The sequence below is a fragment of the Chiloscyllium punctatum genome, unplaced genomic scaffold (genome assembly GCF_047496795.1).
Source record: "Chiloscyllium punctatum isolate Juve2018m unplaced genomic scaffold, sChiPun1.3 scaffold_835, whole genome shotgun sequence".
Classification (NCBI taxonomy): Eukaryota; Metazoa; Chordata; class Chondrichthyes; order Orectolobiformes; family Hemiscylliidae; genus Chiloscyllium; species Chiloscyllium punctatum.
The window spans coordinates 21114-45214 of NW_027310569.1; the positions used below are offsets into that span (position 1 = coordinate 21114).

Below are 24101 nucleotides of genomic sequence, written 5' to 3' on the forward strand. Positions count from 1 at the left end.
AAATTAAGGAAGTCGTTCGTATCTGCAGTGTTTCACAATACTACCTTTCCCGTGAGCAGTCGAACAGACTAAACGATTGTGCCACAGACTGCGATGGAAAACTCCGCTAAAAAGTAATCCTTTAAAGCCAGTGTTAGCAACAAGACGTTATGGGGGTACACGGCGTGGAAACAGATATTTAGGTGTATCTCATCCATGCTCACCACATAACCAAAATTAAACAAGTCCCGTTCCCCAGCATTTGGCCCCAATCCCTCTAAACCCATCCTGTCCAGAAACTCATCCGATTACCTTTGCAATTTTCTGAGTGTAATAGCCTCCTCCACTTCCTCTGGGAGCTCATTCCATACACGCACAACCTTCTGTGTGGGAAATGTGCCTCAGGTCGTTTGTCAATTTCAGCCCACTCACCTTAAACCTATGCTCTCGAGTTTTCAACTCACCCCAATTTGGGTAAAACACAGAAATACTCAGTTTACAACCCTTCCATAAGATCATATCGCAGCCGTTACGCTGCAGGGAAAGTCGTCCCAGCTTATTCCACCTCGCCCTACGGTCCAAACATTGACGAAATCATTGTCTATATATTGTCATCAATTTCACGTGTCTTTTTTAACGTTTTCAAGATGTCAATTACGCTGGACAACAACGAGCAATTGGAAACAGAAAGGTGAAACGGAGAATGGCTTCAACTTTCAGTGCTGGATGCCACTGCGCCGCAGGGCGGCGACCGCGGCTGGTTTCTGTAGTGTAGTGGTCATCACGTTCGCCTAACACGCGAAAGGTCCCCAGTTCGAAACTGGGCAGAAACTGCTTTGTTCGTCAACTGCGGCCTTTTACATGGACAAGAACGGAGCTTTCTTGCTTGCTTTCCCATCTGCAAACCTGCCTTCGAATTTGCTTGAAAGAATCTGCTCTCGTAGTGAAATGTAAGGCAACTCCATTTAATTACTGTGTAAAGCATTATAAAGTTTTTCTCCAACCTGGTTCTGATGCATATGCCATTCTGTTTGAGAGTGTCCTTGCCGCGTTCTGATCCTTCCACGAAAAGCAGTACCGCATTTGCATTCCTTGCGTAGGCGGACCGGTTCAAAGGCAGGTCACAGCGCACCACGGATTCCTGAACTTGTCTGTCTGTCAAATGTACCCCAAAGTCGTCTCTGAAAGGCCTCATTTGGAAGCTGTCTGTCGTTATTCAACGCGCGAGAGTTGGTACCAGATTCCTGAATCATATTTTGGGGCAGTTCGCACGTTAGTGGCTCATTCAATCAGCAACAGCAATGAAATAATTTACACTCTCAGAGGAACCTTTGAACCTGTGCTTTCATAGCGCCGCTAATATTAAGGTGCGCCCCGAGATCTAAGCCATGTTGGAACTGAAACGGAGGAATCGACAGAGAGGCTACAGAATGACATCGCATCCATTTGGTTTTCTTTAAATCACTGACGAGCAGGAAAATGTAAAAGGGGAGAGCGAGTGGGGAAGTGAGGCGGTTGCAGCTCTGGTAAAAGTCCTTCTTTGTGATTCACTCCGCAAACAGAGACTTGAAGGTGACTCAGAGGCGTGTGAGCTCTTCACATCGAGATCAGAAAGCACTCAAGGGCAGTTAGCACCTCTTCCGGAGTGGGGGTGGGGTGAGGTAATTACCTTTTGACTTCTGTTACTATGTTCAGAAACTGCCTTTTCGATTGACTTGAACAGAAACTGCATTTCCAATAAGCACCATGGAAGTTAGCAAAATTTATTGAATCGCTTCTCGTCGATTGCCGCACAGGTTTCCGACTCAGTTGGTATCCACGTGGCTCATGTCCAGGAGTGAACATCTCTGCAGCAAATTGCACGGTTAAAGTAAAAGGCACGGAAAGTGGCATCTCGAACCGGCCCCGAGGTCAGAGCATGCTCACAATGTGATCTGTCGTTCTCGGATTGTAATGCGACCTCCGGTTTTAGGGTGGAGAACATTCTTTGGGACCCTTCTTCTGCAAAACAGACACAGTGACTGAATAAATGCTGCACGGTTTGATGTGGAACACGGCCTGCTCAGCTTTGTGCATTTTCCCTGTAGTCAGGTGTGTTTCGTGTTCCGTGTAAACGTGAAAGTCGTCCTGTTTCGAGCAATGTGTGAAATCATTCAGCAAAGCAAGAATCGAAATTGTAGTAATGTCTAGCAGCTCATGGTTATTTGACCGAAGTGTCCAAGTGTCTCTGCTGTCAAGATCGCGTTCGCCTCCCGCGCGGAAAATCGCAAACAGCTCTGCTGTTCCAAAGCGATTTGTGCTTTTACTGGAACCGAATGGAGACTATTATTTCATCGCTGTTGTGAAACAAAGTCCTGCGGTGACTCGACTCGTCGTTATTTGGTTTTTTGTCCAATGGGAAAATCGTTCCAATGAATTTCGGTGTCATATGTTATTGAATTTCTCCCATTTCCTTCATTTCCGTCCTGGAGACATCAGAAGGAAAAGGTAATCTAATCGAGACTGTGATTGGTGAAATTCACTTTTTATGGCCCGTTCTTATGATGTTCTTTCTATCTCTCTTTTCAGCATTGTCTGGAAAGTGGTGGTGCACTAACGCTGCAGTATGTTTGAAAGAGTAGTTTGGAATTGCCCTGTTGTTAGTTGTGAGATTACTTTATGACTCATGCCCTCGGACTGTGACACATTTAGCATTCATGCATCTCTCTGTCTGAAAATGCATTCGGCATGCCAGTTTTGTTTGTGTTCCGTGAAAAATGCTTTCTGTTTTGCGATTCGCTCAGCACATTACGAGTTAACAGGGTTTCTGAGGTAACTTCGAGCAGCAAAACTCCTCAATTGAGGTCTGGGAAAATTTCACGGAGTATGGTCAGTCGGGGCAAAATTAAGGAAGTCGTTCGTATCTGCAGTGTTTCACAATACTACCTTTCCCGTGAGCAGTCGAACAGACTAAACGATTGTGCCACAGACTGCGATGGAAAACTCCGCTAAAAAGTAATCCTTTAAAGCCAGTGTTAGCAACAAGACGTTATGGGGGTACACGGCGTGGAAACAGATATTTAGGTGTATCTCATCCATGCTCACCACATAACCAAAATTAAACAAGTCCCGTTCCCCAGCATTTGGCCCCAATCCCTCTAAACCCATCCTGTCCAGAAACTCATCCGATTACCTTTGCAATTTTCTGAGTGTAATAGCCTCCTCCACTTCCTCTGGGAGCTCATTCCATACACGCACAACCTTCTGTGTGGGAAATGTGCCTCAGGTCGTTTGTCAATTTCAGCCCACTCACCTTAAACCTATGCTCTCGAGTTTTCAACTCACCCCAATTTGGGTAAAACACAGAAATACTCAGTTTACAACCCTTCCATAAGATCATATCGCAGCCGTTACGCTGCAGGGAAAGTCGTCCCAGCTTATTCCACCTCGCCCTACGGTCCAAACATTGACGAAATCATTGTCTATATATTGTCATCAATTTCACGTGTCTTTTTTAACGTTTTCAAGATGTCAATTACGCTGGACAACAACGAGCAATTGGAAACAGAAAGGTGAAACGGAGAATGGCTTCAACTTTCAGTGCTGGATGCCACTGCGCCGCAGGGCGGCGACCGCGGCTGGTTTCTGTAGTGTAGTGGTCATCACGTTCGCCTAACACGCGAAAGGTCCCCAGTTCGAAACTGGGCAGAAACTGCTTTGTTCGTCAACTGCGGCCTTTTACATGGACAAGAACGGAGCTTTCTTGCTTGCTTTCCCATCTGCAAACCTGCCTTCGAATTTGCTTGAAAGAATCTGCTCTCGTAGTGAAATGTAAGGCAACTCCATTTAATTACTGTGTAAAGCATTATAAAGTTTTTCTCCAACCTGGTTCTGATGCATATGCCATTCTGTTTGAGAGTGTCCTTGCCGCGTTCTGATCCTTCCACGAAAAGCAGTACCGCATTTGCATTCCTTGCGTAGGCGGACCGGTTCAAAGGCAGGTCACAGCGCACCACGGATTCCTGAACTTGTCTGTCTGTCAAATGTACCCCAAAGTCGTCTCTGAAAGGCCTCATTTGGAAGCTGTCTGTCGTTATTCAACGCGCGAGAGTTGGTACCAGATTCCTGAATCATATTTTGGGGCAGTTCGCACGTTAGTGGCTCATTCAATCAGCAACAGCAATGAAATAATTTACACTCTCAGAGGAACCTTTGAACCTGTGCTTTCATAGCGCCGCTAATATTAAGGTGCGCCCCGAGATCTAAGCCATGTTGGAACTGAAACGGAGGAATCGACAGAGAGGCTACAGAATGACATCGCATCCATTTGGTTTTCTTTAAATCACTGACGAGCAGGAAAATGTAAAAGGGGAGAGCGAGTGGGGAAGTGAGGCGGTTGCAGCTCTGGTAAAAGTCCTTCTTTGTGATTCACTCCGCAAACAGAGACTTGAAGGTGACTCAGAGGCGTGTGAGCTCTTCACATCGAGATCAGAAAGCACTCAAGGGCAGTTAGCACCTCTTCCGGAGTGGGGGTGGGGTGAGGTAATTACCTTTTGACTTCTGTTACTATGTTCAGAAACTGCCTTTTCGATTGACTTGAACAGAAACTGCATTTCCAATAAGCACCATGGAAGTTAGCAAAATTTATTGAATCGCTTCTCGTCGATTGCCGCACAGGTTTCCGACTCAGTTGGTATCCACGTGGCTCATGTCCAGGAGTGAACATCTCTGCAGCAAATTGCACGGTTAAAGTAAAAGGCACGGAAAGTGGCATCTCGAACCGGCCCCGAGGTCAGAGCATGCTCACAATGTGATCTGTCGTTCTCGGATTGTAATGCGACCTCCGGTTTTAGGGTGGAGAACATTCTTTGGGACCCTTCTTCTGCAAAACAGACACAGTGACTGAATAAATGCTGCACGGTTTGATGTGGAACACGGCCTGCTCGGCTTTGTGCATTTTCCCTGTAGTCAGGTGTGTTTCGTGTTCCGTGTAAACGTGAAAGTCGTCCTGTTTCGAGCAATGTGTGAAATCATTTAGCAAAGCAAGAATCGAAATTGTAGTAATGTCTAGCAGCTCATGGTTATTTGACCGAAGTGTCCAAGTGTCTCTGCTGTCAAGATCGCGTTCGCCTCCCGCGCGGAAAATCGCAAACAGCTCTGCTGTTCCAAAGCGATTTGTGCTTTTACTGGAACCGAATGGAGACTATTATTTCATCGCTGTTGTGAAACAAAGTCCTGCGGTGACTCGACTCGTCGTTATTTGGTTTTTTGTCCAATGGGAAAATCGTTCCAATGAATTTCGGTGTCATATGTTATTGAATTTCTCCCATTTCCTTCATTTCCGTCCTGGAGACATCAGAAGGAAAAGGTAATCTAATCGAGACTGTGATTGGTGAAATTGACTTTTTATGGCCCGTTCTTATGATGTTCTTTCTATCTCTCTTTTCAGCATTGTCTGGAAAGTGGTGGTGCACTAACGCTGCAGTATGTTTGAAAGAGTAGTTTGGAATTGCCCTGTTGTTAGTCGTGAGATTACTTTATGACTCATGCCCTCGGACTGTGACACATTTAGCATTCATGCATCTCTCTGTCTGAAAATGCATTCGGCATGCCAGTTTTGTTTGTGTTCCGTGAAAAATGCTTTCTGTTTTGCGATTCGCTCAGCACATTACGAGTTAACAGGGTTTCTGAGGTAACTTCGAGCAGCAAAACTCCTCAATTGAGGTCTGGGAAAATTTCACGGAGTATGGTCAGTCGGGGCAAAATTAAGGAAGTCGTTCGTATCTGCAGTGTTTCACAATACTACCTTTCCCGTGAGCAGTCGAACAGACTAAACGATTGTGCCACAGACTGCGATGGAAAACTCCGCTAAAAAGTAATCCTTTAAAGCCAGTGTTAGCAACAAGACGTTATGGGGGTACACGGCGTGGAAACAGATATTTAGGTGTATCTCATCCATGCTCACCACATAACCAAAATTAAACAAGTCCCGTTCCCCAGCATTTGGCCCCAATCCCTCTAAACCCATCCTGTCCAGAAACTCATCCGATTACCTTTGCAATTTTCTGAGTGTAATAGCCTCCTCCACTTCCTCTGGGAGCTCATTCCATACACGCACAACCTTCTGTGTGGGAAATGTGCCTCAGGTCGTTTGTCAATTTCAGCCCACTCACCTTAAACCTATGCTCTCGAGTTTTCAACTCACCCCAAATTGGGTAAAACACAGAAATACTCAGTTTACAACCCTTCCATAAGATCATATCGCAGCCGTTACGCTGCAGGGAAAGTCGTCCCAGCTTATTCCACCTCGCCCTACGGTCCAAACATTGACGAAATCATTGTCTATATATTGTCATCAATTTCACGTGTCTTTTTTAACGTTTTCAAGATGTCAATTACGCTGGACAACAACGAGCGATTGGAAACAGAAAGGTGAAACGGAGAATGGCTTCAACTTTCAGTGCTGGATGCCACTGCGCCGCAGGGCGGCGACCGCGGCTGGTTTCTGTAGTGTAGTGGTCATCACGTGCGCCTAACACGCGAAAGGTCCCCAGTTCGAAACTGGGCAGAAACTGCTTGGTTCGTCAACTGCAGCCTTTTACATGGACAAGAACGGAGCTTTCTTGCTTGCTTTCCCATCTGCAAACCTGCCTTCGAATTTGCTTGAAAGAATCTGCTCTCGTAGTGAAATGTAAGGCAACTCCATTTAATTACTGTGTAAAGCATTATAAAGTTTTTCTCCAACCTGGTTCTGATGCATATGCCATTCTGTTTGAGAGTGTCCTTGCCGCGTTCTGATCCTTCCACGAAAAGCAGTACCGCATTTGCATTCCTTGCGCAGGCGGCCCGGTTCAAAGGCAGGGAAGAAGCTGCTGCGCAGGTGTCACAGCGCACCACGGATTCCTGAACTTGTCTGTCTGTCAAATGTACCCCAAAGTCGTCTCTGAAAGGCCTCATTTGGAAGCTGTCTGTCGTTATTCAACGCGCGAGAGTTGGTACCAGATTCCTGAATCATATTTTGGGGCAGTTCGCACGTTAGTGGCTCATTCAATCAGCAACAGCAATGAAATAATTTACACTCTCAGAGGAACCTTTGAACCTGTGCTTTCATAGCGCCGCTAATATTAAGGTGCGCCCCGAGATCTAAGCCATGTTGGAACTGAAACGGAGGAATCGACAGAGAGGCTACAGAATGACATCGCATCCATTTGGTTTTCTTTAAATCACTGACGAGCAGGAAAATGTAAAAGGGGAGAGCGAGTGGGGAAGTGAGGCGGTTGCAGCTCTGGTAAAAGTCCTTCTTTGTGATTCACTCCGCAAACAGAGACTTGAAGGTGACTCAGAGGCGTGTGAGCTCTTCACATCGAGATCAGAAAGCACTCAAGGGCAGTTAGCACCTCTTCCGGAGTGGGGGTGGGGTGAGGTAATTACCTTTTGACTTCTGTTACTATGTTCAGAAACTGCCTTTTCGATTGACTTGAACAGAAACTGCATTTCCAATAAGCACCATGGAAGTTAGCAAAATTTATTGAATCGCTTCTCGTCGATTGCCGCACAGGTTTCCGACTCAGTTGGTATCCACGTGGCTCATGTCCAGGAGTGAACATCTCTGCAGCAAATTGCACGGTTAAAGTAAAAGGCACGGAAAGTGGCATCTCGAACCGGCCCCGAGGTCAGAGCATGCTCACAATGTGATCTGTCGTTCTCGGATTGTAATGCGACCTCCGGTTTTAGGGTGGAGAACATTCTTTGGGACCCTTCTTCTGCAAAACAGACACAGTGACTGAATAAATGCTGCACGGTTTGATGTGGAACACGGCCTGCTCAGCTTTGTGCATTTTCCCTGTAGTCAGGTGTGTTTCGTGTTCCGTGTAAACGTGAAAGTCGTCCTGTTTCGAGCAATGTGTGAAATCATTTAGCAAAGCAAGAATCGAAATTGTAGTAATGTCTAGCAGCTCATGGTTATTTGACCGAAGTGTCCAAGTGTCTCTGCTGTCAAGATCGCGTTCGCCTCCCGCGCGGAAAATCGCAAACAGCTCTGCTGTTCCAAAGCGATTTGTGCTTTTACTGGAACCGAATGGAGACTATTGTTTCATCGCTGTTGTGAAACAAAGTCCTGCGGTGACTCGACTCGTCGTTATTTGGTTTTTTGTCCAATGGGAAAATCGTTCCAATGAATTTCGGTGTCATATGTTATTGAATTTCTCCCATTTCCTTCATTTCCGTCCTGGAGACATCAGAAGGAAAAGGTAATCTAATCGAGACTGTGATTGGTGAAATTCACTTTTTATGGCCCGTTCTTATGATGTTCTTTCTATCTCTCTTTTCAGCATTGTCTGGAAAGTGGTGGTGCACTAACGCTGCAGTATGTTTGAAAGAGTAGTTTGGAATTGCCCTGTTGTTAGTTGTGAGATTACTTTATGACTCATGCCCTCGGACTGTGACACATTTAGCATTCATGCATCTCTCTGTCTGAAAATGCATTCGGCATGCCAGTTTTGTTTGTGTTCCGTGAAAAATGCTTTCTGTTTTGCGATTCGCTCAGCACATTACGAGTTAACAGGGTTTCTGAGGTAACTTCGAGCAGCAAAACTCCTCAATTGAGGTCTGGGAAAATTTCACGGAGTATGGTCAGTCGGGGCAAAATTAAGGAAGTCGTTCGTATCTGCAGTGTTTCACAATACTACCTTTCCCGTGAGCAGTCGAACAGACTAAACGATTGTGCCACAGACTGCGATGGAAAACTCCGCTAAAAAGTAATCCTTTAAAGCCAGTGTTAGCAACAAGACGTTATGGGGGTACACGGCGTGGAAACAGATATTTAGGTGTATCTCATCCATGCTCACCACATAACCAAAATTAAACAAGTCCCGTTCCCCAGCATTTGGCCCCAATCCCTCTAAACCCATCCTGTCCAGAAACTCATCCGATTACCTTTGCAATTTTCTGAGTGTAATAGCCTCCTCCACTTCCTCTGGGAGCTCATTCCATACACGCACAACCTTCTGTGTGGGAAATGTGCCTCAGGTCGTTTGTCAATTTCAGCCCACTCACCTTAAACCTATGCTCTCGAGTTTTCAACTCACCCCAATTTGGGTAAAACACAGAAATACTCAGTTTACAACCCTTCCATAAGATCATATCGCAGCCGTTACGCTCCAGGGAAAGTCGTCCCAGCTTATTCCACCTCGCCCTACGGTCCAAACATTGACGAAATCATTGTCTATATATTGTCATCAATTTCACGTGTCTTTTTTAACGTTTTCAAGATGTCAATTACGCTGGACAACAACGAGCAATTGGAAACAGAAAGGTGAAACGGAGAATGGCTTCAACTTTCAGTGCTGGATGCCACTGCGCCGCAGGGCGGCGACCGCGGCTGGTTTCTGTAGTGTAGTGGTCATCACGTTCGCCTAACACGCGAAAGGTCCCCAGTTCGAAACTGGGCAGAAACTGCTTTGTTCGTCAACTGCGGCCTTTTACATGGACAAGAACGGAGCTTTCTTGCTTGCTTTCCCATCTGCAAACCTGCCTTCGAATTTGCTTGAAAGAATCTGCTCTCGTAGTGAAATGTAAGGCAACTCCATTTAATTACTGTGTAAAGCATTATAAAGTTTTTCTCCAACCTGGTTCTGATGCATATGCCATTCTGTTTGAGAGTGTCCTTGCCGCGTTCTGATCCTTCCACGAAAAGCAGTACCGCATTTGCATTCCTTGCGTAGGCGGACCGGTTCAAAGGCAGGTCACAGCGCACCACGGATTCCTGAACTTGTCTGTCTGTCAAATGTACCCCAAAGTCGTCTCTGAAAGGCCTCATTTGGAAGCTGTCTGTCGTTATTCAACGCGCGAGAGTTGGTACCAGATTCCTGAATCATATTTTGGGGCAGTTCGCACGTTAGTGGCTCATTCAATCAGCAACAGCAATGAAATAATTTACACTCTCAGAGGAACCTTTGAACCTGTGCTTTCATAGCGCCGCTAATATTAAGGTGCGCCCCGAGATCTAAGCCATGTTGGAACTGAAACGGAGGAATCGACAGAGAGGCTACAGAATGACATCGCATCCATTTGGTTTTCTTTAAATCACTGACGAGCAGGAAAATGTAAAAGGGGAGAGCGAGTGGGGAAGTGAGGCGGTTGCAGCTCTGGTAAAAGTCCTTCTTTGTGATTCACTCCGCAAACAGAGACTTGAAGGTGACTCAGAGGCGTGTGAGCTCTTCACATCGAGATCAGAAAGCACTCAAGGGCAGTTAGCACCTCTTCCGGAGTGGGGGTGGGGTGAGGTAATTACCTTTTGACTTCTGTTACTATGTTCAGAAACTGCCTTTTCGATTGACTTGAACAGAAACTGCATTTCCAATAAGCACCATGGAAGTTAGCAAAATTTATTGAATCGCTTCTCGTCGATTGCCGCACAGGTTTCCGACTCAGTTGGTATCCACGTGGCTCATGTCCAGGAGTGAACATCTCTGCAGCAAATTGCACGGTTAAAGTAAAAGGCACGGAAAGTGGCATCTCGAACCGGCCCCGAGGTCAGAGCATGCTCACAATGTGATCTGTCGTTCTCGGATTGTAATGCGACCTCCGGTTTTAGGGTGGAGAACATTCTTTGGGACCCTTCTTCTGCAAAACAGACACAGTGACTGAATAAATGCTGCACGGTTTGATGTGGAACACGGCCTGCTCAGCTTTGTGCATTTTCCCTGTAGTCAGGTGTGTTTCGTGTTCCGTGTAAACGTGAAAGTCGTCCTGTTTCGAGCAATGTGTGAAATCATTTAGCAAAGCAAGAATCGAAATTGTAGTAATGTCTAGCAGCTCATGGTTATTTGACCGAAGTGTCCAAGTGTCTCTGCTGTCAAGATCGCGTTCGCCTCCCGCGCGGAAAATCGCAAACAGCTCTGCTGTTCCAAAGCGATTTGTGCTTTTACTGGAACCGAATGGAGACTATTATTTCATCGCTGTTGTGAAACAAAGTCCTGCGGTGACTCGACTCGTCGTTATTTGGTTTTTTGTCCAATGGGAAAATCGTTCCAATGAATTTCGGTGTCATATGTTATTGAATTTCTCCCATTTCCTTCATTTCCGTCCTGGAGACATCAGAAGGAAAAGGTAATCTAATCGAGACTGTGATTGGTGAAATTGACTTTTTATGGCCCGTTCTTATGATGTTCTTTCTATCTCTCTTTTCAGCATTGTCTGGAAAGTGGTGGTGCACTAACGCTGCAGTATGTTTGAAAGAGTAGTTTGGAATTGCCCTGTTGTTAGTTGTGAGATTACTTTATGACTCATGCCCTCGGACTGTGACACATTTAGCATTCATGCATCTCTCTGTCTGAAAATGCATTCGGCATGCCAGTTTTGTTTGTGTTCCGTGAAAAATGCTTTCTGTTTTGCGATTCGCTCAGCACATTACGAGTTAACAGGGTTTCTGAGGTAACTGCGAGCAGCAAAACTCCTCAATTGAGGTCTGGGAAAATTTCACGGAGTATGGTCAGTCGGGGCAAAATTAAGGAAGTCGTTCGTATCTGCAGTGTTTCACAATACTACCTTTCCCGTGAGCAGTCGAACAGACTAAACGATTGTGCCACAGACTGCGATGGAAAACTCCGCTAAAAAGTAATCCTTTAAAGCCAGTGTTAGCAACAAGACGTTATGGGGGTACACGGCGTGGAAACAGATATTTAGGTGTATCTCATCCATGCTCACCACATAACCAAAATTAAACAAGTCCCGTTCCCCAGCATTTGGCCCCAATCCCTCTAAACCCATCCTGTCCAGAAACTCATCCGATTACCTTTGCAATTTTCTGAGTGTAATAGCCTCCTCCACTTCCTCTGGGAGCTCATTCCATACACGCACAACCTTCTGTGTGGGAAATGTGCCTCAGGTCGTTTGTCAATTTCAGCCCACTCACCTTAAACCTATGCTCTCGAGTTTTCAACTCACCCCAATTTGGGTAAAACACAGAAATACTCAGTTTACAACCCTTCCATAAGATCATATCGCAGCCGTTACGCTGCAGGGAAAGTCGTCCCAGCTTATTCCACCTCGCCCTACGGTCCAAACATTGACGAAATCATTGTCTATATATTGTCATCAATTTCACGTGTCTTTTTTAACGTTTTCAAGATGTCAATTACGCTGGACAACAACGAGCAATTGGAAACAGAAAGGTGAAACGGAGAATGGCTTCAACTTTCAGTGCTGGATGCCACTGCGCCGCAGGGCGGCGACCGCGGCTGGTTTCTGTAGTGTAGTGGTCATCACGTTCGCCTAACACGCGAAAGGTCCCCAGTTCGAAACTGGGCAGAAACTGCTTTGTTCGTCAACTGCGGCCTTTTACATGGACAAGAACGGAGCTTTCTTGCTTGCTTTCCCATCTGCAAACCTGCCTTCGAATTTGCTTGAAAGAATCTGCTCTCGTAGTGAAATGTAAGGCAACTCCATTTAATTACTGTGTAAAGCATTATAAAGTTTTTCTCCAACCTGGTTCTGATGCATATGCCATTCTGTTTGAGAGTGTCCTTGCCGCGTTCTGATCCTTCCACGAAAAGCAGTACCGCATTTGCATTCCTTGCGTAGGCGGACCGGCTCAAAGGCAGGTCACAGCGCACCACGGATTCCTGAACTTGTCTGTCTGTCAAATGTACCCCAAAGTCGTCTCTGAAAGGCCTCATTTGGAAGCTGTCTGTCGTTATTCAACGCGCGAGAGTTGGTACCAGATTCCTGAATCATATTTTGGGGCAGTTCGCACGTTAGTGGCTCATTCAATCAGCAACAGCAATGAAATAATTTACACTCTCAGAGGAACCTTTGAACCTGTGCTTTCATAGCGCCGCTAATATTAAGGTGCGCCCCGAGATCTAAGCCATGTTGGAACTGAAACGGAGGAATCGACAGAGAGGCTACAGAATGACATCGCATCCATTTGGTTTTCTTTAAATCACTGACGAGCAGGAAAATGTAAAAGGGGAGAGCGAGTGGGGAAGTGAGGCGGTTGCAGCTCTGGTAAAAGTCCTTCTTTGTGATTCACTCCGCAAACAGAGACTTGAAGGTGACTCAGAGGCGTGTGAGCTCTTCACATCGAGATCAGAAAGCACTCAAGGGCAGTTAGCACCTCTTCCGGAGTGGGGGTGGGGTGAGGTAATTACCTTTTGACTTCTGTTACTATGTTCAGAAACTGCCTTTTCGATTGACTTGAACAGAAACTGCATTTCCAATAAGCACCATGGAAGTTAGCAAAATTTATTGAATCGCTTCTCGTCGATTGCCGCACAGGTTTCCGACTCAGTTGGTATCCACGTGGCTCATGTCCAGGAGTGAACATCTCTGCAGCAAATTGCACGGTTAAAGTAAAAGGCACGGAAAGTGGCATCTCGAACCGGCCCCGAGGTCAGAGCATGCTCACAATGTGATCTGTCGTTCTCGGATTGTAATGCGACCTCCGGTTTTAGGGTGGAGAACATTCTTTGGGACCCTTCTTCTGCAAAACAGACACAGTGACTGAATAAATGCTGCACGGTTTGATGTGGAACACGGCCTGCTCAGCTTTGTGCATTTTCCCTGTAGTCAGGTGTGTTTCGTGTTCCGTGTAAACGTGAAAGTCGTCCTGTTTCGAGCAATGTGTGAAATCATTTAGCAAAGCAAGAATCGAAATTGTAGTAATGTCTAGCAGCTCATGGTTATTTGACCGAAGTGTCCAAGTGTCTCTGCTGTCAAGATCGCGTTCGCCTCCCGCGCGGAAAATCGCAAACAGCTCTGCTGTTCCAAAGCGATTTGTGCTTTTACTGGAACCGAATGGAGACTATTATTTCATCGCTGTTGTGAAACAAAGTCCTGCGGTGACTCGACTCGTCGTTATTTGGTTTTTTGTCCAATGGGAAAATCGTTCCAATGAATTTCGGTGTCATATGTTATTGAATTTCTCCCATTTCCTTCATTTCCGTCCTGGAGACATCAGAAGGAAAAGGTAATCTAATCGAGACTGTGATTGGTGAAATTCACTTTTTATGGCCCGTTCTTATGATGTTCTTTCTATCTCTCTTTTCAGCATTGTCTGGAAAGTGGTGGTGCACTAACGCTGCAGTATGTTTGAAAGAGTAGTTTGGAATTGCCCTGTTGTTAGTTGTGAGATTACTTTATGACTCATGCCCTCGGACTGTGACACATTTAGCATTCATGCATCTCTCTGTCTGAAAATGCATTCGGCATGCCAGTTTTGTTTGTGTTCCGTGAAAAATGCTTTCTGTTTTGCGATTCGCTCAGCACATTACGAGTTAACAGGGTTTCTGAGGTAACTTCGAGCAGCAAAACTCCTCAATTGAGGTCTGGGAAAATTTCACGGAGTATGGTCAGTCGGGGCAAAATTAAGGAAGTCGTTCGTATCTGCAGTGTTTCACAATACTACCTTTCCCGTGAGCAGTCGAACAGACTAAACGATTGTGCCACAGACTGCGATGGAAAACTCCGCTAAAAAGTAATCCTTTAAAGCCAGTGTTAGCAACAAGACGTTATGGGGGTACACGGCGTGGAAACAGATATTTAGGTGTATCTCATCCATGCTCACCACATAACCAAAATTAAACAAGTCCCGTTCCCCAGCATTTGGCCCCAATCCCTCTAAACCCATCCTGTCCAGAAACTCATCCGATTACCTTTGCAATTTTCTGAGTGTAATAGCCTCCTCCACTTCCTCTGGGAGCTCATTCCATACACGCACAACCTTCTGTGTGGGAAATGTGCCTCAGGTCGTTTGTCAATTTCAGCCCACTCACCTTAAACCTATGCTCTCGAGTTTTCAACTCACCCCAATTTGGGTAAAACACAGAAATACTCAGTTTACAACCCTTCCATAAGATCATATCGCAGCCGTTACGCTGCAGGGAAAGTCGTCCCAGCTTATTCCACCTCGCCCTACGGTCCAAACATTGACGAAATCATTGTCTATATATTGTCATCAATTTCACGTGTCTTTTTTAACGTTTTCAAGATGTCAATTACGCTGGACAACAACGAGCAATTGGAAACAGAAAGGTGAAACGGAGAATGGCTTCAACTTTCAGTGCTGGATGCCACTGCGCCGCAGGGCGGCGACCGCGGCTGGTTTCTGTAGTGTAGTGGTCATCACGTTCGCCTAACACGCGAAAGGTCCCCAGTTCGAAACTGGGCAGAAACTGCTTTGTTCGTCAACTGCGGCCTTTTACATGGACAAGAACGGAGCTTTCTTGCTTGCTTTCCCATCTGCAAACCTGCCTTCGAATTTGCTTGAAAGAATCTGCTCTCGTAGTGAAATGTAAGGCAACTCCATTTAATTACTGTGTAAAGCATTATAAAGTTTTTCTCCAACCTGGTTCTGATGCATATGCCATTCTGTTTGAGAGTGTCCTTGCCGCGTTCTGATCCTTCCACGAAAAGCAGTACCGCATTTGCATTCCTTGCGTAGGCGGACCGGTTCAAAGGCAGGTCACAGCGCACCACGGATTCCTGAACTTGTCTGTCTGTCAAATGTACCCCAAAGTCGTCTCTGAAAGGCCTCATTTGGAAGCTGTCTGTCGTTATTCAACGCGCGAGAGTTGGTACCAGATTCCTGAATCATATTTTGGGGCAGTTCGCACGTTAGTGGCTCATTCAATCAGCAACAGCAATGAAATAATTTACACTCTCAGAGGAACCTTTGAACCTGTGCTTTCATAGCGCCGCTAATATTAAGGTGCGCCCCGAGATCTAAGCCATGTTGGAACTGAAACGGAGGAATCGACAGAGAGGCTACAGAATGACATCGCATCCATTTGGTTTTCTTTAAATCACTGACGAGCAGGAAAATGTAAAAGGGGAGAGCGAGTGGGGAAGTGAGGCGGTTGCAGCTCTGGTAAAAGTCCTTCTTTGTGATTCACTCCGCAAACAGAGACTTGAAGGTGACTCAGAGGCGTGTGAGCTCTTCACATCGAGATCAGAAAGCACTCAAGGGCAGTTAGCACCTCTTCCGGAGTGGGGGTGGGGTGAGGTAATTACCTTTTGACTTCTGTTACTATGTTCAGAAACTGCCTTTTCGATTGACTTGAACAGAAACTGCATTTCCAATAAGCACCATGGAAGTTAGCAAAATTTATTGAATCGCTTCTCGTCGATTGCCGCACAGGTTTCCGACTCAGTTGGTATCCACGTGGCTCATGTCCAGGAGTGAACATCTCTGCAGCAAATTGCACGGTTAAAGTAAAAGGCACGGAAAGTGGCATCTCGAACCGGCCCCGAGGTCAGAGCATGCTCACAATGTGATCTGTCGTTCTCGGATTGTAATGCGACCTCCGGTTTTAGGGTGGAGAACATTCTTTGGGACCCTTCTTCTGCAAAACAGACACAGTGACTGAATAAATGCTGCACGGTTTGATGTGGAACACGGCCTGCTCAGCTTTGTGCATTTTCCCTGTAGTCAGGTGTGTTTCGTGTTCCGTGTAAACGTGAAAGTCGTCCTGTTTCGAGCAATGTGTGAAATCATTTAGCAAAGCAAGAATCGAAATTGTAGTAATGTCTAGCAGCTCATGGTTATTTGACCGAAGTGTCCAAGTGTCTCTGCTGTCAAGATCGCGTTCGCCTCCCGCGCGGAAAATCGCAAACAGCTCTGCTGTTCCAAAGCGATTTGTGCTTTTACTGGAACCGAATGGAGACTATTATTTCATCGCTGTTGTGAAACAAAGTCCTGCGGTGACTCGACTCGTCGTTATTTGGTTTTTTGTCCAATGGGAAAATCGTTCCAATGAATTTCGGTGTCATATGTTATTGAATTTCTCCCATTTCCTTCATTTCCGTCCTGGAGACATCAGAAGGAAAAGGTAATCTAATCGAGACTGTGATTGGTGAAATTGACTTTTTATGGCCCGTTCTTATGATGTTCTTTCTATCTCTCTTTTCAGCATTGTCTGGAAAGTGGTGGTGCACTAACGCTGCAGTATGTTTGAAAGAGTAGTTTGGAATTGCCCTGTTGTTAGTTGTGAGATTACTTTATGACTCATGCCCTCGGACTGTGACACATTTAGCATTCATGCATCTCTCTGTCTGAAAATGCATTCGGCATGCCAGTTTTGTTTGTGTTCCGTGAAAAATGCTTTCTGTTTTGCGATTCGCTCAGCACATTACGAGTTAACAGGGTTTCTGAGGTAACTTCGAGCAGCAAAACTCCTCAATTGAGGTCTGGGAAAATTTCACGGAGTATGGTCAGTCGGGGCAAAATTAAGGAAGTCGTTCGTATCTGCAGTGTTTCACAATACTACCTTTCCCGTGAGCAGTCGAACAGACTAAACGATTGTGCCACAGACTGCGATGGAAAACTCCGCTAAAAAGTAATCCTTTAAAGCCAGTGTTAGCAACAAGACGTTATGGGGGTACACGGCGTGGAAACAGATATTTAGGTGTATCTCATCCATGCTCACCACATAACCAAAATTAAACAAGTCCCGTTCCCCAGCATTTGGCCCCAATCCCTCTAAACCCATCCTGTCCAGAAACTCATCCGATTACCTTTGCAATTTTCTGAGTGTAATAGCCTCCTCCACTTCCTCTGGGAGCTCATTCCATACACGCACAACCTTCTGTGTGGGAAATGTGCCTCAGGTCGTTTGTCAATTTCAGCCCACTCACCTTAAACCTATGCTCTCGAGTTTTCAACTCACCCCAATTTGGGTAAAACACAGAAATACTCAGTTTACAACCCTTCCATAAGATCATATCGCAGCCGTTACGCTGCAGGGAAAGTCGTCCCAGCTTATTCCACCTCGCCCTACGGTCCAAACATTGACGAAATCATTGTCTATATATTGTCATCAATTTCACGTGTCTTTTTTAACGTTTTCAAGATGTCAATTACGCTGGACAACAACGAGCAATTGGAAACAGAAAGGTGAAACGGAGAATGGCTTCAACTTTCAGTGCTGGATGCCACTGCGCCGCAGGGCGGCGACCGCGGCTGGTTTCTGTAGTGTAGTGGTCATCACGTTCGCCTAACACGCGAAAGGTCCCCAGTTCGAAACTGGGCAGAAACTGCTTTGTTCGTCAACTGCGGCCTTTTACATGGACAAGAACGGAGCTTTCTTGCTTGCTTTCCCATCTGCAAACCTGCCTTCGAATTTGCTTGAAAGAATCTGCTCTCGTAGTGAAATGTAAGGCAACTCCATTTAATTACTGTGTAAAGCATTATAAAGTTTTTCTCCAACCTGGTTCTGATGCATATGCCATTCTGTTTGAGAGTGTCCTTGCCGCGTTCTGATCCTTCCACGAAAAGCAGTACCGCATTTGCATTCCTTGCGCAGGCGGCCCGGTTCAAAGGCAGGGAAGAAGCTGCTGCGCAGGTGTCACAGCGCACCACGGATTCCTGAACTTGTCTGTCTGTCAAATGTACCCCAAAGTCGTCTCTGAAAGGCCTCATTTGGAAGCTGTCTGTCGTTATTCAACGCGCGAGAGTTGGTACCAGATTCCTGAATCATATTTTGGGGCAGTTCGCACGTTAGTGGCTCATTCAATCAGCAACAGCAATGAAATAATTTACACTCTCAGAGGAACCTTTGAACCTGTGCTTTCATAGCGCCGCTAATATTAAGGTGCGCCCCGAGATCTAAGCCATGTTGGAACTGAAACGGAGGAATCGACAGAGAGGCTACAGAATGACGTCGCATCCATTTGGTTTTCTTTAAATCACTGACGAGCAGGAAAATGTAAAAGGGGAGAGCGAGTGGGGAAGTGAGGCGGTTGCAGCTCTGGTAAAAGTCCTTCTTTGTGATTCACTCCGCAAACAGAGACTTGAAGGTGACTCAGAGGCGTGTGAGCTCTTCACATCGAGATCAGAAAGCACTCAAGGGCAGTTAGCACCTCTTCCGGAGTGGGGGTGGGGTGAGGTAATTACCTTTTGACTTCTGTTACTATGTTCAGAAACTGCCTTTTCGATTGACTTGAACAGAAACTGCATTTCCAATAAGCACCATGGAAGTTAGCAAAATTTATTGAATCGCTTCTCGTCGATTGCCGCACAGGTTTCCGACTCAGTTGGTATCCACGTGGCTCATGTCCAGGAGTGAACATCTCTGCAGCAAATTGCACGGTTAAAGTAAAAGGCACGGAAAGTGGCATCTCGAACCGGCCCCGAGGTCAGAGCATGCTCACAATGTGATCTGTCGTTCTCGGATTGTAATGCGACCTCCGGTTTTAGGGTGGAGAACATTCTTTGGGACCCTTCTTCTGCAAAACAGACACAGTGACTGAATAAATGCTGCACGGTTTGATGTGGAACACGGCCTGCTCAGCTTTGTGCATTTTCCCTGTAGTCAGGTGTGTTTCGTGTTCCGTGTAAACGTGAAAGTCGTCCTGTTTCGAGCAATGTGTGAAATCATTTAGCAAAGCAAGAATCGAAATTGTAGTAATGTCTAGCAGCTCATGGTTATTTGACCGAAGTGTCCAAGTGTCTCTGCTGTCAAGATCGCGTTCGCCTCCCGCGCGGAAAATCGCAAACAGCTCTGCTGTTCCAAAGCGATTTGTGCTTTTACTGGAACCGAATGGAGACTATTGTTTCATCGCTGTTGTGAAACAAAGTCCTGCGGTGACTCGACTCGTCGTTATTTGGTTTTTTGTCCAATGGGAAAATCGTTCCAATGAATTTCGGTGTCATATGTTATTGAATTTCTCCCATTTCCTTCATTTCCGTCCTGGAGACATCAGAAGGAAAAGGTAATCTAATCGAGACTGTGATTGGTGAAATTGACTTTTTATGGCCCGTTCTTATGATGTTCTTTCTATCTCTCTTTTCAGCATTGTCTGGAAAGTGGTGGTGCACTAACGCTGCAGTATGTTTGAAAGAGTAGTTTGGAATTGCCCTGTTGTTAGTTGTGAGATTACTTTATGACTCATGCCCTCGGACTGTGACACATTTAGCATTCATGCATCTCTCTGTCTGAAAATGCATTCGGCATGCCAGTTTTGTTTGTGTTCCGTGAAAAATGCTTTCTGTTTTGCGATTCGCTCAGCACATTACGAGTTAACAGGGTTTCTGAGGTAACTTCGAGCAGCAAAACTCCTCAATTGAGGTCTGGGAAAATTTCACGGAGTATGGTCAGTCGGGGCAAAATTAAGGAAGTCGTTCGTATCTGCAGTGTTTCACAATACTACCTTTCCCGTGAGCAGTCGAACAGACTAAACGATTGTGCCACAGACTGCGATGGAAAACTCCGCTAAAAAGTAATCCTTTAAAGCCAGTGTTAGCAACAAGACGTTATGGGGGTACACGGCGTGGAAACAGATATTTAGGTGTATCTCATCCATGCTCACCACATAACCAAAATTAAACAAGTCCCGTTCCCCAGCATTTGGCCCCAATCCCTCTAAACCCATCCTGTCCAGAAACTCATCCGATTACCTTTGCAATTTTCTGAGTGTAATAGCCTCCTCCACTTCCTCTGGGAGCTCATTCCATACACGCACAACCTTCTGTGTGGGAAATGTGCCTCAGGTCGTTTGTCAATTTCAGCCCACTCACCTTAAACCTATGCTCTCGAGTTTTCAACTCACCCCAATTTGGGTAAAACACAGAAATACTCAGTTTACAACCCTTCCATAAGATCATATCGCAGCCGTTACGCTGCAGGGAAAGTCGTCCCAGCTTATTCCACCTCGCCCTACGGTCCAAACATTGACGAAATCATTGTCTATATATTGTCATCAATTTCACGTGTCTTTTTTAACGTTTTCAAGATGTCAATTACGCTGGACAACAACGAGCAATTGGAAACAGAAAGGTGAAACGGAGAATGGCTTCAACTTTCAGTGCTGGATGCCACTGCGCCGCAGGGCGGCGACCGCGGCTGGTTTCTGTAGTGTAGTGGTCATCACGTTCGCCTAACACGCGAAAGGTCCCCAGTTCGAAACTGGGCAGAAACTGCTTTGTTCGTCAACTGCGGCCTTTTACATGGACAAGAACGGAGCTTTCTTGCTTGCTTTCCCATCTGCAAACCTGCCTTCGAATTTGCTTGAAAGAATCTGCTCTCGTAGTGAAATGTAAGGCAACTCCATTTAATTACTGTGTAAAGCATTATAAAGTTTTTCTCCAACCTGGTTCTGATGCATATGCCATTCTGTTTGAGAGTGTCCTTGCCGCGTTCTGATCCTTCCACGAAAAGCAGTACCGCATTTGCATTCCTTGCGTAGGCGGACCGGTTCAAAGGCAGGTCACAGCGCACCACGGATTCCTGAACTTGTCTGTCTGTCAAATGTACCCCAAAGTCGTCTCTGAAAGGCCTCATTTGGAAGCTGTCTGTCGTTATTCAACGCGCGAGAGTTGGTACCAGATTCCTGAATCATATTTTGGGGCAGTTCGCACGTTAGTGGCTCATTCAATCAGCAACAGCAATGAAATAATTTACACTCTCAGAGGAACCTTTGAACCTGTGCTTTCATAGCGCCGCTAATATTAAGGTGCGCCCCGAGATCTAAGCCATGTTGGAACTGAAACGGAGGAATCGACAGAGAGGCTACAGAATGACATCGCATCCATTTGGTTTTCTTTAAATCACTGACGAGCAGGAAAATGTAAAAGGGGAGAGCGAGTGGGGAAGTGAGGCGGTTGCAGCTCTGGTAAAAGTCCTTCTTTGTGATTCACTCCGCAAACAGAGACTTGAAGGTGACTCAGAGGCGTGTGAGCTCTTCACATCGAGATCAGAAAGCACTCAAGGGCAGTTAGCACCTCTTCCGGAGTGGGGGTGGGGTGAGGTAATTACCTTTTGACTTCTGTTACTATGTTCAGAAACTGCCTTTTCGATTGACTTGAACAGAAACTGCATTTCCAATAAGCACCATGGAAGTTAGCAAAATTTATTGAATCGCTTCTCGTCGATTGCCGCACAGGTTTCCGACTCAGTTGGTATCCACGTGGCTCATGTCCAGGAGTGAACATCTCTGCAGCAAATTGCACGGTTAAAGTAAAAGGCACGGAAAGTGGCATCTCGAACCGGCCCCGAGGTCAGAGCATGCTCACAATGTGATCTGTCGTTCTCGGATTGTAATGCGACCTCCGGTTTTAGGGTGGAGAACATTCTTTGGGACCCTTCTTCTGCAAAACAGACACAGTGACTGAATAAATGCTGCACGGTTTGATGTGGAACACGGCCTGCTCAGCTTTGTGCATTTTCCCTGTAGTCAGGTGTGTTTCGTGTTCCGTGTAAACGTGAAAGTCGTCCTGTTTCGAGCAATGTGTGAAATCATTTAGCAAAGCAAGAATCGAAATTGTAGTAATGTCTAGCAGCTCATGGTTATTTGACCGAAGTGTCCAAGTGTCTCTGCTGTCAAGATCGCGTTCGCCTCCCGCGCGGAAAATCGCAAACAGCTCTGCTGTTCCAAAGCGATTTGTGCTTTTACTGGAACCGAATGGAGACTATTATTTCATCGCTGTTGTGAAACAAAGTCCTGCGGTGACTCGACTCGTCGTTATTTGGTTTTTTGTCCAATGGGAAAATCGTTCCAATGAATTTCGGTGTCATATGTTATTGAATTTCTCCCATTTCCTTCATTTCCGTCCTGGAGACATCAGAAGGAAAAGGTAATCTAATCGAGACTGTGATTGGTGAAATTCACTTTTTATGGCCCGTTCTTATGATGTTCTTTCTATCTCTCTTTTCAGCATTGTCTGGAAAGTGGTGGTGCACTAACGCTGCAGTATGTTTGAAAGAGTAGTTTGGAATTGCCCTGTTGTTAGTTGTGAGATTACTTTATGACTCATGCCCTCGGACTGTGACACATTTAGCATTCATGCATCTCTCTGTCTGAAAATGCATTCGGCATGCCAGTTTTGTTTGTGTTCCGTGAAAAATGCTTTCTGTTTTGCGATTCGCTCAGCACATTACGAGTTAACAGGGTTTCTGAGGTAACTTCGAGCAGCAAAACTCCTCAATTGAGGTCTGGGAAAATTTCACGGAGTATGGTCAGTCGGGGCAAAATTAAGGAAGTCGTTCGTATCTGCAGTGTTTCACAATACTACCTTTCCCGTGAGCAGTCGAACAGACTAAACGATTGTGCCACAGACTGCGATGGAAAACTCCGCTAAAAAGTAATCCTTTAAAGCCAGTGTTAGCAACAAGACGTTATGGGGGTACACGGCGTGGAAACAGATATTTAGGTGTATCTCATCCATGCTCACCACATAACCAAAATTAAACAAGTCCCGTTCCCCAGCATTTGGCCCCAATCCCTCTAAACCCATCCTGTCCAGAAACTCATCCGATTACCTTTGCAATTTTCTGAGTGTAATAGCCTCCTCCACTTCCTCTGGGAGCTCATTCCATACACGCACAACCTTCTGTGTGGGAAATGTGCCTCAGGTCGTTTGTCAATTTCAGCCCACTCACCTTAAACCTATGCTCTCGAGTTTTCAACTCACCCCAATTTGGGTAAAACACAGAAATACTCAGTTTACAACCCTTCCATAAGATCATATCGCAGCCGTTACGCTCCAGGGAAAGTCGTCCCAGCTTATTCCACCTCGCCCTACGGTCCAAACATTGACGAAATCATTGTCTATATATTGTCATCAATTTCACGTGTCTTTTTTAACGTTTTCAAGATGTCAATTACGCTGGACAACAACGAGCAATTGGAAACAGAAAGGTGAAACGGAGAATGGCTTCAACTTTCAGTGCTGGATGCCACTGCGCCGCAGGGCGGCGACCGCGGCTGGTTTCTGTAGTGTAGTGGTCATCACGTTCGCCTAACACGCGAAAGGTCCCCAGTTCGAAACTGGGCAGAAACTGCTTTGTTCGTCAACTGCGGCCTTTTACATGGACAAGAACGGAGCTTTCTTGCTTGCTTTCCCATCTGCAAACCTGCCTTCGAATTTGCTTGAAAGAATCTGCTCTCGTAGTGAAATGTAAGGCAACTCCATTTAATTACTGTGTAAAGCATTATAAAGTTTTTCTCCAACCTGGTTCTGATGCATATGCCATTCTGTTTGAGAGTGTCCTTGCCGCGTTCTGATCCTTCCACGAAAAGCAGTACCGCATTTGCATTCCTTGCGTAGGCGGACCGGTTCAAAGGCAGGTCACAGCGCACCACGGATTCCTGAACTTGTCTGTCTGTCAAATGTACCCCAAAGTCGTCTCTGAAAGGCCTCATTTGGA

General features: G+C 45.8%; 8 non-coding genes across 8 annotated transcripts; all 8 read left to right on the forward strand.

Moving 5' to 3' along the window:
* The first annotated feature begins 739 nt into the window (after positions 1–739).
* On the forward strand, positions 740–812 carry trnav-aac (transfer RNA valine (anticodon AAC)). The gene has a single exon. It is a non-coding gene; the product is annotated as a tRNA-Val (tRNA).
* A 2787-nt stretch (positions 813–3599) lies between these two features.
* On the forward strand, positions 3600–3672 carry trnav-aac (transfer RNA valine (anticodon AAC)). The gene has a single exon. It is a non-coding gene; the product is annotated as a tRNA-Val (tRNA).
* Positions 3673–9340: 5668 nt separating this feature from the next.
* On the forward strand, positions 9341–9413 carry trnav-aac (transfer RNA valine (anticodon AAC)). Its single transcript has one exon. It is a non-coding gene; the product is annotated as a tRNA-Val (tRNA).
* A 2787-nt stretch (positions 9414–12200) lies between these two features.
* Positions 12201–12273, forward strand: trnav-aac (transfer RNA valine (anticodon AAC)). Its single transcript has one exon. It is a non-coding gene; the product is annotated as a tRNA-Val (tRNA).
* Positions 12274–15060: 2787 nt separating this feature from the next.
* On the forward strand, positions 15061–15133 carry trnav-aac (transfer RNA valine (anticodon AAC)). Its single transcript has one exon. It is a non-coding gene; the product is annotated as a tRNA-Val (tRNA).
* A 2787-nt stretch (positions 15134–17920) lies between these two features.
* trnav-aac (transfer RNA valine (anticodon AAC)) lies at positions 17921–17993 on the forward strand. The gene has a single exon. It is a non-coding gene; the product is annotated as a tRNA-Val (tRNA).
* Positions 17994–20801: 2808 nt separating this feature from the next.
* On the forward strand, positions 20802–20874 carry trnav-aac (transfer RNA valine (anticodon AAC)). Its single transcript has one exon. It is a non-coding gene; the product is annotated as a tRNA-Val (tRNA).
* Positions 20875–23661: 2787 nt separating this feature from the next.
* Positions 23662–23734, forward strand: trnav-aac (transfer RNA valine (anticodon AAC)). Its single transcript has one exon. It is a non-coding gene; the product is annotated as a tRNA-Val (tRNA).
* Positions 23735–24101: the final 367 nt, after the last annotated feature.